The sequence below is a fragment of the Scyliorhinus torazame genome, chromosome 22, assembly GCF_047496885.1.
Source record: "Scyliorhinus torazame isolate Kashiwa2021f chromosome 22, sScyTor2.1, whole genome shotgun sequence".
In the NCBI taxonomy this organism is placed as follows: Eukaryota; Metazoa; Chordata; class Chondrichthyes; order Carcharhiniformes; family Scyliorhinidae; genus Scyliorhinus; species Scyliorhinus torazame.
Window position 1 is genome coordinate 58,061,134 of NC_092728.1, and position 16,335 is coordinate 58,077,468.

General features: G+C 49.8%; 1 long non-coding RNA gene across 1 annotated transcript in view; it reads left to right on the top strand.

The window, feature by feature from the left end:
• Nucleotides 1-16,335, top strand: part of LOC140398813 (uncharacterized) — a 98,721-nt gene that overhangs the window by 22,817 nt on the left and 59,569 nt on the right. Inside the window, exon 2 of the long non-coding RNA XR_011937563.1 lies at nt 15,758-15,911. This is a non-coding gene — a long non-coding RNA (uncharacterized lncRNA). The remainder of the gene's footprint in view (nt 1-15,757; nt 15,912-16,335) is intronic.

A 16,335-nucleotide genomic window follows, 5' to 3' on the forward strand; every position in this document is an offset into this window, starting at 1 on the left:
TATAGAAAGGGAAGCCATTAGTTCAGGGCACGATCTACTGGTCGCGTTGCACCCGAATGGGAGTTCGGCATAGCCAGTAGATGTGAGAGAGGCCTCCCACGGGCTTCCCGACAGCCAGTATGCCTCACGAGGTCTTTCGAGGTGTTGGATCAGGATCCCACCCACAATGGGCGAGACCAAGCTTCACACTCCTGAATAGGTTTAAAATACACTGAGGCAAGCTGACCCGGGATCGATTGGGCTCCCAGCATCTACCGGCCTCCCGAGAGAGACCCCAGCCAGGCGCCATTCAGTACTGGCCCATACAAACAGAGATCAGGTGGAACAGCACCCGAGAGTCTCCCAGGCCATGGGCATTGCCAAAGTGCTCAGGTGTCATTGCGAAGCTGGCAGGAGTACTGCCAGGAGGCCAGCTTGGCAGTGCCAGGGTGCCAGGGTGACACGGACAAGTGTCAGGGCCTGAGGGGTGCCATGCCCAATGTAAGGAGGGTGGAGGGGGTATATGCAGGGTAGGGCGGGGTGACAGGTGGGTATGAATGGGCCTCCGGAAGGCTGGGGGGATGAAGGGTGGGGGCCCTCGATAGGGAGGCCTAAAGGGGGCATGGGAAGGCATGAAAAGGAGGCCCTCAGTGATGCACGATCAATGACCACTAAAGCGAGGTTGCAGTCCAACTGAAGGCTTTAATAAGCTAGATGTTTCCCCCAGCAGCTCAGGTACAGAAAGAAGGCTGCTGGGGCGGCACGGGCTCTTATATCCCACCTTGCAGGGCGGAGCTACCATACAACTTGACCAATAGGTATATACAATATCTACCAATGGTGTTCCAACATTACCAGGTACCGTAATACCGTAATATTATTACGTAATACCGTAATACAGACTACCACATTCACCCCCTGTTAAAAAAGAGTCCGGCGGGGGTGGTGGCTTGATATTACAACATGGTAACGTGGTAGAAATTATAGTTATGGAGGTACCATAATACCTCCGTACAGCATTTTATAACTATTTACAGATTCACAATTAACTATATACACTTTAAAATGAAGCAATCCGTCGATCGGGGGCCCTGGTCGTCCTCTGTGATCGTCGAAGCTTTGGTGGTGACGCCGGTGGAGGCTCGGACGTCTGTGACTCCGGGAGCGTGGCCTCGATCTCTGTGGCAGCTTCAACACCCCTAGACGGCGCTGGTGGGGAAAACGGTTGACCTGGGAAGGGAGCGTCTGCGGGGTGCGTCGGTGGGTGGGGGGGCCTAGACGGGGCGGCGGAAGGACCGATCCTCCTGTAAGGTGCACCAGTAGGAGGGAGGGTGGGACTGGTGGTGGGGTGTACGTAGGGATCCGGCAGGCACCAGGTCTCGCAGGGAGGCCGTATCTTGTCGGCCGTCAGGGTACGCCCGTACATAGAACATAGAAAACTACAGCACAGAACAGGCCCTTCGGCCCACGATGTTGTGCCGATCCTTTGTCCTAGATTAATCATAGATTATGATTGAATTTACAGTGCAGAAGGAGGCCATTCGGCCCATTGAGTCTGCACCGGCTCTTGGAAAGAGCACCCTACCCAAAGTCAACACCTCCACCCAAAACTAAGGGCAATTTTGGACACTAAGGGCAATTTATCATGGCCAATCCACCTAACCTGCACATCTTTGGACTGTGGGAGGAAACCGGAGCACCCGGAGGAAACCCACGCAGACATGGGGAGGATGTGCAGACTCCGCACAGACAGTGACCCAAGCCGGAATCGAACCTGGGACCTTGGAGCTGTGAAGCAATTGTGCTATCCACAATGCTACCGTGCTGCCCTTAAGAACAAATAAATCTACACTGTATAATTTTACCGTAATCCATGTACCTATCCAATAGCTGCTTGAAGGTCCCTAATGTTTCCGACTCAACTACTTCCACAGGCAGTGCATTCCATGCCCCCGCTACTCTCTGGGTAAAGAACCTACCTCTGACATCCCCCCTATATCTTCCACCATTCACCTTAAAGTTATGTCCCCTTGTAATGGTTTGTTCCACCCGGGGAAAAAGTCTCTGACTGTCTACTCTATCTATTCCCCTGATCATCTTATAAACCTCTATCAAGTCGCCCCTCATCCTTCTCCGTTCTAATGAGAAAAGGCCTAGCACCCTCAACCTTTCCTCGTAAGACCTACTCTCCATTCCAGGCAACATCCTGGTAAATCTCCTTTGCACCTTTTCCAAAGCTTCCACATCCTTCCTAAAATGAGGCGACCAGAACTGTACACAGTACTCCAAATGTGGCCTTACCAAAGTTTTGTACAGCTGCATCATCACCTCACGGCTCTTAAATTAACCCCCTCTGTTAATGAACGCTAGCACACCATAGGCCTTCTTCACAGCTCTATCCACTTGAGTGGCAACTTTCAAAGATGTAGGAACATAGACCACAAGATCTCTCTGCTCCTCCACATTGCCAAGAACTCTACCGTTAACCCTGTATTCCGCATTCATATTTGTCCTTCCAAAATGGACAACCTCACACCTTTCAGGGTTAAACTCCATCTGCCACTTCTCAGCCCAGCTCTGCATCCTATCTATGTCTCTTTGCAGCCGACAACAGCCCTCCTCACTATCCACAACTCCACCAATCTTCGTATCGTCTGCAAATTTACTGACCCACCCTTCAACTCCCTCATCCAAGTCATTAATGAAAATCACAAACAGCAGAGGACCCAGAACTGATCCCTGCGGTACGCCACTGGTAACTGGGATCCAGGCTGAATATTTGCCATCCACCACCGCTCTCTGACTTCTATCGGTTAGCCAGTTCGTTATCCAACTGGCCAAATTTCCCACTATCCCATGCCTCCTTACTTTCTGCAGAAGCCTACCATGGGGAACCTTATCAAATGCCTTCCTAAAATCCATGTACACTACATCCACTGATTTACCTTCATCCACATGTTTGGTCACCTCCTCAAAGAATTCAATAAGCTTGTAAGGCAAGACATACTCCTCACAAATCCGTGCTGATTATCCCTAATCAAGCAATGTCTTTCCAGATGCTCAGAAATCCTATCCTTCAGTGCCCTTTCCATTACTTTGCCTACCACCAAAGTAAGACTAATTGGCCTGTAATTCCCAGGGTTATCCCTATTCCCTTTTTTGAACAGGGGCACGACATTCGCCACTCTCCAATCCCCTGGTACCACCCCTGTTGACAGTGAGGACAAAAAGATCATTGCCAACGGCACTGCAATTTCATCTCTTGCTTCCCATAGAATCCTTGGACATATCCCGTCAGGCCCGGGGGACTTGTCTATCCTCAAGTTTTTCAAAATGCCCAACACATCTTCCTTCCTAACAAGTATTTCCTCGAGCTTACCAGTCTGTTTCACACTGTCCTCTCCAACAATATGGCCCCTCTCATTTGTAAATACAGAAGAAAAGTACTCGTTCAAGACCGCTCCTATCTCTTCAGACTCAATACACAATCTCCCGCTACTGTCCTTGATCGGACCTACCCTCGCTCTAGTCATTCTCATATTTCTCACATATGTGTAAAAGGCCTAGGAGCTTTCCTTGATCCTACCCGCCAAAGATTGTTCATGCCCTCTCTTAGCTCTCCTAATCCCTTTCTTCAGTTCCCTCCTGGCTATCTTGTATCCCTCCAACGCCCTGTCTGAACCTTGTTTCCTCAGCCTTACATAAGTCTCCTTTTTCGTCTCAACAAGACATTCAACCTCTCTTGTCAACCATGGTTCCCTCACTCGACCATCTCTTCCCTGCCTGACAGGGACATACATATCAAGGACACATAGTACCTGTTCCTTGAATAAGTTCCACATTTCACTTGTGTCCTTCCCTGACAGCCTATGTTCCCAACTTATGCACTTCAATTCTTGTCTGACAACATCGTATTTACCCTTCCCCCAATTGTAAACCTTGCCCTGTTGCAAGCACCTATCCCTCTCCATTACTAAAGTGAAAGTCACAGAATTGTGGTCACTATCTCCAAAATGCTCCCCCACTAACAAATCTATCACTTGCCCTGGTTCATGACCAAGTACTAAATCCAATATTGCCCCTCCTCTGGTCCGACAATCTACATGCTGTGTTAGAAAAGCTTCCTGGACACACTGCACAAACACCACCCCATCCAAACTATTTGATCTAAAGAGTTTCCACTCAATGTTTGGGAAGTTAAAGTCACCCATGACTACTACCCTGTGACTTCTGCACCTTTCCAAAATCTGTTTCCCAATCTGTTCCTCCACATCTCTGCTACTATTGGGGGGCCTATAGAAAACTCCTAACAAGGTGACTGCTCCTTTCCTATTTCTGCCTTCAACCCATACTACCTCATTAGGCTGATACTCCTCGAACTGCCTTTCTGCAGCTGTTATACTTTCTCTAATTAACAATGCCAACCCCCCCCCCTACCTCTTTTACCACCCTCCCTAATCTTATTGAAACATCTATAACCAGGGACCCCCAACAACCATTTCTGCCCCTCTTCTATCCAAGTTTCCGTGATGGCCACCACATCGTAGTCCTAAGTACCGATCCATGCCTTTCGTTCACCCACCTTATTCCTGATGCTTCTTGCGTTGAAGTATACACACTTCAACCCATCTCTGTGCCTGCAAGTACTCTCCTTTGTCAGTGTTCCCTTCCCCACTGCCTCATTACGCGCTTTGGTGTCCTGAATATCGGCTACCTTAGTTGCTGGACTATAAATCCGGTTCCCATTCCCCTGCCAAATTAGTTTAAACCCTCCCGAAGAGTACTAGAAAACCTCCCTCCCAGGATATTGGTGCCTCTCTGGTTCAGATGCAACCCATCCTGCTTGTACAGGTCCCACCTTCCCCAGAATGCACTCCAATTATCCAAATACCTGAAGCCCTCCCTCCTACACCATTCCTGCAGCCACGTGTTCAGCTGCACTCTCTCCCTATTCCTAGCCTCGGTATCACGTGGCACCAGCAACAAACCAGAGATGACAACTCTGTCTGTCCTGGCTTGTAACTTCCAGCCTAACTCCCTAAACTCATTTATTACCTCCACGCCCCTTTTCCTACCTATGTCGTTGGTACCAATGTGCACCACGACTTCCGGCTGCTCCCCCTCCCCCTTAAGGATCCTGAAGACACGATCCGAGACATCCCTGGCCCTGGCACCCGGGAGGCAACATACCTTCCGGGAGTCTCGCTCGCGACCACAGAATCTCCTATCTATTCCCCTAACCATTGAATCTCCTACAACTATTGCTTTTCTATTCTCCCCCCTTCCCTTCTGAGCCCCAGAGCCAGACTCAGTGCCAAAGACCTGGCCGCTTGGGCCTTTCCCCGGTAGGTCATCCCCCCCAACAGCATCCAAAACGATATACTTGTTTTGAAGGGGAACGGCCACGAAGGATCCCTGCACTGTCTGCCTGGTTTTTTTTTTCCCCTGACTGTAACCCAGCTATTCTTGTCCTGTACCTTGGGCGTGGTTAACTCCCTGGAACTCTTCTCTATCACCCCCTCTGCCTCCCGGATGATCCGAAGTTCATCCAGCTTCAGCTCCAGTTCCCTAACACGGTCTTTGAGGAGCTGGAGTTGGGTGCATTTCCCGCCGGTAGTCAGCAGGGACACCGGTGGTATCCCTCACCACCCACATCCTACAGGAGGAGCATGCAACTGGCCTAGCCTCCATCCCCTCTTACCTTACAGAATATAGCTGCCCTGTGGACCAACTGGATCTCCGCCCTCCGACTCTGCTCCCAGTCAGCTGCACTCTCTGTAAACCCGTAGCTCTATTCTCACTCTTTGCGGAAATGTAGGAAACGAAATGAAAGGAGCACCTTACTCCCACCTCACCTAATTCCCTCAGTCACCAAACACTCACTCTAGCACTCAAATGCACCAAATTCAGCACTCAGTGCAAACAAAGTCTGGGGGTTAGCGTGGAGAAGATGGACCCTCTCGACCAACGGGTCCTACTTGTGCGCCTGCACATGTTTTCGGAGCAGGATGGGTCCGGGAGCTGCCAGCCAGGTCGGGAGCGGGGTCTCAGAGGAGGACTTCCTGGGGAAGACAAGGAGACGTTCGTGAGGTATTTGGTTGGTCGTGGGACAAAGCAGTGAGCGGATGGAGTGGAGGGCACCCGGGAGGACTTCCTGCCAGCGAGAGACTGGGAGATTCCTGAACCGTAGGGCCAGTAGGACGGTCTTCCAGACCGTTCCGTTCTCCCTCTCTCCCTGTCCGTTACCCCGGGGGTTGTAACTGGTCATCCTGCTCGAAGGTCAAGAGTTCTGTGTGGTCGCTCGCCGAAACTTGCGGGCAGCTGCAGTTTCTCCCCAACACCAGGAGCGCACGGTAGAATTCTTCCAGTGATTCCCCAGGGATTTGTCGCCTCGTTGCAAGCAGATGTCGGGCGTAGATCTGGTTTACCGGGCGAATATCATGTCCTTTTAGCAGCTCCATTGCTGCATCGAAGCCGTCCGCGTCCTCAATGAGGGTGTAAATTTCCAGGCTCACTCTCAAGTGCAGGACTTGCAATTTCTGTTCTCCCGTGGGTGTGTTTTCGGCCGTTCCGATATATCCTTTAAAACAGGCCAGCCAGTGCTTGAAGGCTGAGTTCGCCGCATGGGGGCTGAGTTGCAGACACTCCGGCTTGATTACGGAGCTCCATCCTTTTAAATCTAGCTTATTAAATTGATGCACGATCAATGACCACTAAAGCGAGGTTGTATCCAACTGAAGGCTTTAATAAGCTAGATGTTTCCCCCAGCAGCTCAGGTACAGAAAGATGGCTGCTGGGGCGGCACGGGCTCTTATACCCCGCCTTGCAGGGTGGAGCTACCATACAGCTTGACCAATAGGAAACATACAATATCTACCACTGGTGTTCCAGCATTACCAGGTACTGTAATACCTCTACACAGACTACCACACTCAGAAACTGCACAGCGATGTGTCACCACTCGGGTGGATGTGGAGTAATGCTCATATGTGTAGGGGGCAGTGGGGAGCATTGTTGCCCGTGGATAGGGTTGTGGTAGACCCTCAAGCTCACTTAAAGATCAGGGCACCCTTTCAAAATGGTGGCCCGACCTCAGAGGAGCCGGTCTGGCCAATGAGTTCAGCTCCCCAGTGATGAAAATAATTTTAAGGGCAAGGTTTAATGACCACGCTGCGCTTAAGCAAGAGTGCGATGAGGCCATTAGATCACAGGAGGGGCCAAAAACGGAAACTGCGCCTGGTGCCGATTAACTTGCAATCTAACCGGCCTGCTCCCATTGGCAAAATCAGGAAAATGCCGCAGCATGGCGAGAAACCATTTAAGGCCAATCTCCGTACAATTCACAGGAGCGAGTTCCTATCTAATGGCCTCCTGTGATCTAACCGCCTCCCCAGCAAGTGGTCATATTGGCACCGATTAGTACTCCTTTCTTAAAAACGTGAAGCTGGTGGGATCCGAGGAGGTTCATAGCAGTATTCGCTCCTGCTCATTGAGCCCGGCGCCTCTGGGTTTTCTGCCCCAGTGCTCGGAGGGAGTTTGGGGGAGCCCCGGGAGGCCGGTCTTGGTCAGAGTGGCCCGCCATCAATAGTGGTGAGGGGGGAGGGTTTGGTGCCCATGGCCTGGGAGTTGAGTGCCTCAGCGCTCACGGGTCTGCCATGCCACCCCAGGATTGTCTGTTCCCGTTCCGGGGGCAAGCCCAGCCCCTGCCTGTCTGCCCCACTGACCACCCATAACACCCACTGACCACAGAGGCCTCTGGCCACTGCAGGCCGCTGAAGGCAATTACTAATTGGGAATTAGTAAGCGTGGTTAAGTGAGCACTTCACACCTCTGGATTCCCGTGGGTCGGCATGCCATGTAGCATGTGGGAATTATTGCCCAGCATCCATGTCAGACCGCAATGCCTGGACACTGCATGAACACTGCGAAAGGCAACACCATAGACACAACGGTCAACATCCAAACACCCAGGGGCTGGACTCCAGCACCGAGGACATTTTGGCGACCAGAGGGTCGATGTGTACACCAGGGAAGGGACCAGTGCCTGGTATAGATAACGTTCCGTGCGGGTGTCTGGGGTACAGGGTGTAGGGTGATTATCATCATAGAATGTACAGTGCAGAAGGAGGCCATTCGGCCCATCGAGTCTGCACCGGCTCTTGGAGAGAGCACCCTACCCAAGGTCAACACCTCCCGCCTATCTCCATAACTCAGTAACCCCACCCAACACTAAGGACAATTTTGGACACTAAGGGCAATTTAGCATGGCCAATCCACCTAACCTGCACATCTTTGGACTGTGGGAGGAAACCGGAGCACCCGGAGGAAACCCACGCACACACGGGGAGGATGTGCAGACTCCGCACAGACAGTGACCCAAGCCGGAATCGAACCTGGGACCCTGGAGCTGTGAAGCAATTGTGCTATCCACAATGCTACCGTGCTGCCCTGATGAAGGACAGTGTATGCCATAGGAGGCTCCGCCTCAGCAAGGGGACGGTGCGGTGCCATGTGCTTCCGGACTTGAGACCACATGGAGGAGGAGGATACCTGCTCCCGATGGCCGTCAAGGTCACCGCAGCCCTGAACTTCTACGCCTCAGGATAATTCCAGGGCTCGATTGGGGACATGTGTGACAAATGGGTGTTTCTTATAAATAACTGTAGTGGGTGTACCTTTAAGAAATGGGTGTTTATTACTGCAGTGATGTTAGAGTGTGGGTGGAGCTGGGCTGTCTGTGAGCTTTTAGTTTCACTTTGAGAAAAGCTTGGGTGTGTCTGTGTTTTTTTGGTTTCATTTCAGTGTTGGAGCTGCAGTCAGCCACAGAATGTGTAATGTTGTTCTCTCTGCCTTGTAAAGACTATCTCTTGATCATTTGGTGAATTCAGAGTTATAACTGTTCTCAGTAGTGAATTTAAACCTGATGTGCTTATGGTAAAAGTTTTTATTTAAGTCTCTTGGATGTTAAAAGGAAAGTAAGGATCACTTAGTGTTGTATTCTTTGGGGGTTGTATTTGAATTAATGGTTGATAAGTTGTTCAGTGTATGTTTTAGAAAGGTTAACTTGAGTTCATAGACTAAACATCGTTTTGCTTTAAAAAATACTTTTCGATCTCTGCTGTACCACACCTGTAGAGTGGGCCGTGTGCTCTCCATGCCACAATCTATCAAAAGTTGTGGGTCAGGTAAACTCCATGATACACTTTGGGGTTCTCTAAACCCTAGCCCAGAACACAAGCTACAGCCCATAAGTATATCCGTGAGATCCGTGGGCCCAGATGGGCTACATCCTAGAGTTCTAAAGGAGATAGCTGAAGAAATAGTGGAGGCATTAGTTATGATCTTTCAAAAGTCACTGTAGTCAGGGAAAGTCCCAGAGGATTGGAAAATCGCTGTTGTAACCCCCCTTTCAATAAGGGAACAAGGAAAAAGATGGAAAATTATAGGCCAATTAGCCTAACCTCGGTTGTTGGCAAAATTCTAGAATCCATTGTTAAGGATGAGATTTCTAAATTCTTGGAAGTGCAGGGTCGGATTAGGACAAGTCAACATGGATTTAGTAAGGGGAGGTCGTGCCTGACAAACCTGTTAGAGTTCTTTGAAGAGATAACAAATAGGTTAGACCAAGGAGAGCCAATGGATGTTCTCTATCTTGACTTCCAAAAGGCCTTTGATAAGGTGCCTCACGGGAGACTGCTGAGTAAAATAAGGGCCCATGGTATTCGAGGCAAGGTACTAATATGGATTGATGATTGGCTGTCAGGCAGAAGGCAGAGAGTTGGGATAAAAGGTTCTTTTTCGGAATGGCAACCGGTGACGAGTGGTGTCCCGTAGGGTTCAGTGTTGGGGGCCACAGCTGTTCTCTTTATATATTAACGATCTAGATGACGGGACTGGGGGCATTCTGGCTACGTTTGCCGATGATACAAAGACAGGTGGAGGGGCAGGTAGTATGGAGGAGGTGGGGAGGCTGCAGAAAGAATTTGACAGTTTAGGAGAGTGGTCCAAGAAATGGCTGATGAAATTCAACTTGGGCAAGTGCGAGGTCTTGCACTTTGGAAAAAGGAATAGAGGCAGGGACTATTTTCTAAACGGTGACAAAATTCATAATGCTGAAGTGCAAAGGGACTTGGGAGTCCTAGTCCAGGATTCTCTAAAGGTAAACTTGCAGGTTGAGTCCGTAATTAAGAAAGCAAATGCAATGTTGTCATTTATCTCAAGAGGCTTGGAATATAAAAGCAGGGATGTACTTCTGAAGCTTTATAAAGCACTAGTTAGGCCCCATTTAGAATACTGTGAGCAGTTTTGGGCCCCACACCTCAGGAAGGACATACTGGCACTGGAGCGGGTCCAGCGGAGATTCACATGGATGATCCCAGGAATGGTAGGCCTAACCTACGATGAACGTCTGAGGATCCTGGGATTATATTCATTGGAGTTTAGGAGGTTGAGGGGAGATCTAATAAAAACTTACAAGATAATGAATGGCTTAGCTAGGGTGGATGTAGGGAAGTTGTTTCCATTAGCAGGGGAGACTAGGACCCGGGGGCACAGCCTTAGAATAAAAGGGAGTTACTTTAGAACAGAGATGAGGGGAAATTTCTTCTGCCAGAGAGTGGTGGGTCTGTGGAATTCATTGCCACAGAGGGCGGTGGAGGCCGGGACATTGAGTGTCTTTAAGACAGAAGTTGATAAATTCTTGATTTCCCGAGGAATTAAGGGCTATGGAGAGAGAGCGGGTAAATGAAGTTGAAATCAGCCATGATTGAATGGTGGAGTGGACTCGATGGGCCGAATGGCCTTACTTCCGCTCCTATGTCTTATGGTCTTATCACGGATGCCCTGTTTGCTTCGGCAGCTAGCTATTTAAACTTTGACATGGACCAGGCCCAACAGGATGCTCAGGCAGCACGGGGTAATAGATGGCACGCATGTTGCCTTGTGCTCACTGGGCCATCTGGGAGTGCCCTACATCTTCAGGAAGGAATTCCATGCAACCATCACATGAAGATAATGCACGTGTGTGCATGCCTCCGTGGATGTGTGTACAACAGCTACATCCTGGAGCAGTCAGGCATCCCAGTCCTCTTTGAGGGCCACCCAGGATGGCTGTTTGGGCCTTGGGGGATAAAGTGGGCCACTGAGGATCTGGCTAATGATGTCACGACGGAAGCCTGTGACCCATGCGGAGATCCGATACAACAAGGCCCATGCGGCCACCCGGGCTGTGATTGAGCGGTGCATCAAACTCCTCAAGATGTGGTTTTGATGCCTCGACTGTGCTGCATCTCGACCCCCTCAGAGGATCGTTCACTTTGTGGTGGTCTGTTGTGCCCTTCATAACCTTGCAGCAGCGGGGAAAGTGCTGGAGGTGGAGGGAGAGGAACATGTGGCCACCATTGAGGAGGTGGAGGAGGACGAGCCGTCGGCGGACCAAGAGGGGCTGGAGGACGAAGCTGGGAGGACCCACAGGACCAGCCAGAGGATGGAGGACATGTGCTGGCAGCGAGGGTCCAAAAAGCCATGAGGTACTGTGAGGCCCTCATCCTCACCCGCTTCACATAGGACGTGGCCTCAACCATCCTTTCCCCCCTTTCCTCCTCTTCCCACTCCCCCATCACTCAGCCTTCCCTTTCTCCCCCCCTTTCCTCTTTCTCCCTTCCCCCTACCCCCCTCCCACTCCGCGCACCCTGTTCCACCCTCCCAGTGTCTGTGTAATACCGCTCTAAGGCGATGGGACTGTTTTGACGCTGTCAAGGAGGTCACTGTGTAGGGCAGTGGGGTGATGATAACCCTCTGAGAGCTGAGTGCTGTTGCTCGCCAATCTATGCCTTAGTCTGACCCCTGCCTGTCCGCAGAGTTCTCACTCACACCCATTGCCTGCACATGCTGTATCTGGGAGTGGGGGGTGGGTGTGTGTGTGTGTATGGGGGGGGAGGAGGGCTGGGGCTGGGGCTGGGGGTAAAGGCATCCAGGGAGCTGGGGCAGGGGATTGATGCTCGGCCAGTGTTGCGGAACAAACTGCCAGAGGTGCCATATTTCTCGAGTGCAACTTTTATTATTGCTGTACATATGTGTCCCAAGTTTCCCCAATGCCCTGATGGTGCCATCCCACTTTCCCCACCCCTCTCAACCCCTCCCTCCATCCCCCCTTCATCACACCTTTCCCCTCCTCCCCGTGCCCTCTCAGTGGCCCTCGAACTATTTAGCCTTCCATGTTCTACCTAAGTGTGCTCCCAGGATGCTCATTAGAGGTGGATGCAGCTTGCTGCCGACTGCATCGCCCAGCCTTCGATTCCCCTGGTGGACGTCCTTTGGAGACTTGCCAGCAGCACATGCCTCACTGTGCCACCCTGTTGCGGGTACTGACTCTGAGACATGTGGTTTTCTTGGGCGTGGATCTCAGGGAGGCTGCTGCCACTCCTTAGGGAGGCTCCGGGTTAGCACCCCCTCCTCCCGATCAATGCCCATAGGGCCCTGGAGTTCACCTCGGGACGGAGGGATAGCTGGACCAAGCCCCATCTGTCCCTTTGGTCATCTGGGTCTGCCAGCACAGGCAGCTCCCCAATATTATCAAGGTCCACCTGAGACTGGGAATCATCCCTCAGTGACTGGGACATGCTGACGAGGCGCTGAGCCATGGTTGTCACTGACTGAGCCACGCCTTGGACACCTCCACTCATGCTGCCGAAGTCATGCACCAGGTGCGGCCATCACCCTGGCAGTGTTGGCCTCGATATCATGCATTGCTGGCTCCATCTCCTGCGCCCATAGCCCGTGGGGCTCCTCAAATTAGCTGTGGACCTGCCGCTGACATCCCTCTCTAAATCTCACATCCTCAGCCTAGCATCTGTACCAGCTCCAAGTAAAGCTGGTCGAGCGGCTCAGCTTCTGACGCTTTTCTAAGTGTGGGCTAGCCCGGTGAGAAACTCCCCAGGGTCCAAAAAAGTGCAAAGTGTGGTTAGCTAGCGGTGGGGAACCTGCCTCACATTTGAAACTTTACCGTTAGATCACACCCTCCATCTTTTTCTTTTAATTCATCCAAGAAAACCTTCAGTACCTCATCACATTGTTCAACTGTCTCTGAAATATCTTTTTTTCCATCGGTAGAGGACATAGAACTAAAGGGCATAGGTTTAATGTGAGAGGAGAGAGATAAGAAAAGAAACCTGGGGGGAAATTTCATCGCACAGAGGGTGGTGAGCATCTGGAACGGGCTGCCAGAGGCAGTGGTAGATGCGGGTACAACTTTGTCCTTTTAAAGCAGTTAGACATGGACAGGGAGGGTATAGAGGGAAATGGGCCAAATGCGGGCAAGTGGGACGAGCTTAGTGATAGAAACTGGGCGGCATGGACAAGTTAGTTTAGCACAGGGCTAAATAGCTGGCTTTTAAAGCAGATCAAGGCAGGCCAGCAGCACGGTTCAATTCCCATACTAGCCTCCCCGAACAGGCGCCAGAATGTGGCGACGAGGGGCTTTTCACAGTAACTTCATTTGAAGTCTACTTGTGGCAATAAGCAATTTTCATTTCATTTTCATTTTCAAGCTGGGACAAAGGGCCTATTTCCATGCTGTAAACATCTATGACTCTCTGACTCTCTAAAGGTTTGTTCCTTCATTTGTCCATTCCGAATTTGCTTTTAACTGTTGATCGCTTGTGTGAGGGCCTTCTCACTGGGCTGAGTCCTGACCTGAGTTAATTATCCAGCCACAATAGTGATAACTCCCAAAAGGCTGCCTCAGTTCTTTCACAGGTAGCTTTAGAAGTGTGTCGTTTTTTTCCAGTCTCCAGTAACTCATAGCTCAATCTTACTTGTGTGTCCTGCCTCTGCTACAAACTCATACGCTGATTATCGGCTTGGCCCCAGTGATGCCCAAACCCAACATTCCACTTTCCCTTTCCAATTCTGCTACCCTGACTCGTTTCCATAGAGCTTCTGGATAAATTCCACTGCTGATCCTCTGAACGCATTCAGTTGTTCTTAATTTCCCTTCGTAACAGCTCTGTGGGTGTTCCTACAACACATGAGGTTCAAGAAGGCAGCACACCATCGCACTATTAGGTACTTGTAATAAGTGCTGGCTCAGCTAGCGATGCCCATATCCCATGAACAGATACAAAAAAGATTTAATGTGACTTGAATGCTATTAAATGTGATTTTTCTGGTATTGAAATCTGCACCATTTCAAAATGTATTAATTCATTTTGTTAATTTACAGGTAGCCCTTTACCAATTATTTTGTGATGTACATAGACATGGAGTACACCTTTGCCTGAGATTTCAATGGAACATTTTACTGATTTCCTGGTGTAACCCACAGGGAAATGGCATAATTTAAAAAAAAAATTACAGTACCCAATTAATTTTTTCCCAATGAAGGGGCAATTTAACATGGCCAATCCAGACATCTTTGGGTTGTGAGGGTGAAACCCACGCAGACACGGGGAGAATGTGCAAACTCTACACGGACAGTAACCTTGGATTCTAACCTGGGTCCTCAGTGCCGTAGTCCCAGTGCTAACCATTGCACCACCGTGCTGCCCTCGGAACCTCTTTATAGTTCAGGGATATCATCGGGAGCTCAAGAATTTGAGACGCCATTTAAAAATGGCATGCCGCTCTCCCGTTGCACTGAAGAGTTCCAGCAAGCAGAGATCCATTGCAAGCGCGGGAAACACACGGCTAAATGCGCTCTCTGTGGGACTTTGTTGCCATTTGGTTAAATCACGCACATGGTTGAAAGGTCTGAAGGGAAATAAGACCCTTTCTGACACAAAAGATAATTAAGGCCTTATACTGTATATTTTTATGAAATAGATTAAATTAGATATACTCATGGCTATTTCTAAGATTTCAAAAATATGATAAAGACCTTTTAAAATGGCTGAAGTTGTGTTTGTCTGTAACCCTCAAACAAACGGAGCTACCATGACAGCATTGAAGAAACTTGCACCTTGTTATCTCTGAAGAGACACTAACAATGCCCATGTGTGCTGCAAATACCAAATTTCAAGGGAGCTTTAAAAGGCCATCTGGATTTCATAATCCAACTTGGCCAACCAGAGTCTACCCATCTGTTTTCCTTTCAATCTTAATGGCTGAGACATTTGACCGTCACCAGGCAAACCCTTTGTCAAAGACAAGTGAAGAGATGGGAGGCATGTGACATAGACCTCTAGCTTATGTAAACAGTAATGTTACCTTGTTGTACTGCAAAATCTCACCCTGCCATTTTCCCACATAACTAAATTACTGCATTACCGTAAAGGAGCTCTACCCAGATTGTATACTTGGCCCCATCTACTGGAACGTCTGTACCATTGCCTAAAAGACTGAGCCATCCCTGCACATCTATGTCTTCGTGTCGGGTCAACACCACTGGCAAAATGCATTATGCAATTTCAATTTTCAGCCTGCCAACCTCTGTGAAGGAATACCTCATTGGGCTTTGGTTCTGAACTCCGGGCCGAGGTGCAACAATATTTTGTTTCTCTGTGGTTTCTGCATTATAAATCCTCCTCATCACTATCCTTCTTTCACTGTCTGAGCGAAAAGGAAACAATGTTACGACCCTCCTCCCGCAATTTCAATGTGTGCAAATAAACTAACCCTTTGGGTTCCATTCTCCACCGCCCACTGCTCGTAGCGGGGTCCTCGATGCGGCAGAGAATCGGGCATCCAGGAACTATCGAGTGGTTTTGAAGTGTTGAGCTAAAAATTGACAGCACTCAGCTCTATTTGATGAGGTTGATGTTTGTAAACATTGTGGTTTCAGCACTTAGACTTTCTCATCCATGAAGAAGGTGAATGAAGCAAGGGAATGAAGCAAGGCTCGCAGCTGGTTTGTGGAAGCTGTCAATCACAGCCGACCCCAGAAATGAATGGCTTGCAGAGGGGTTTAAACAACGGTCACAGCTGTTCTCCCTCAGGTAAGTGTTACAACTGTAATTTTTTTCACTGCCCCTGTCTGGACTGTTCTCTAGCTTCCAGTCAGGGATCTCCTTTCTGGAGGGGTCTCTGGAGGGTCCCTCTAGTTAGGGGATCTCTGTGGGGATCTCCCTATTTAGGAGGTCTGGGGGAGTCCCTCTAGTTAGGGGGTCATTGTGGGGGGTCCTTCTAGTTAAGGGGCCCCTGTGGGGGTCTTTTGTGAGGCCCATGAAGAATTCAGCATGGGTTTGTAGAGTCAAACAGAAAGTAACTTTCTTTACAACTATATGTACACATTACCAGTAATTCACTACTGGTTCTCTCTCTAGGCAGTACCAGCTCTATTTCTACAGCTGCACTGATAATGATTTCCCAGCCCCCAACCCCACCTTCATTGGGGGAGCTCATATTCCTCAAGGAACATGG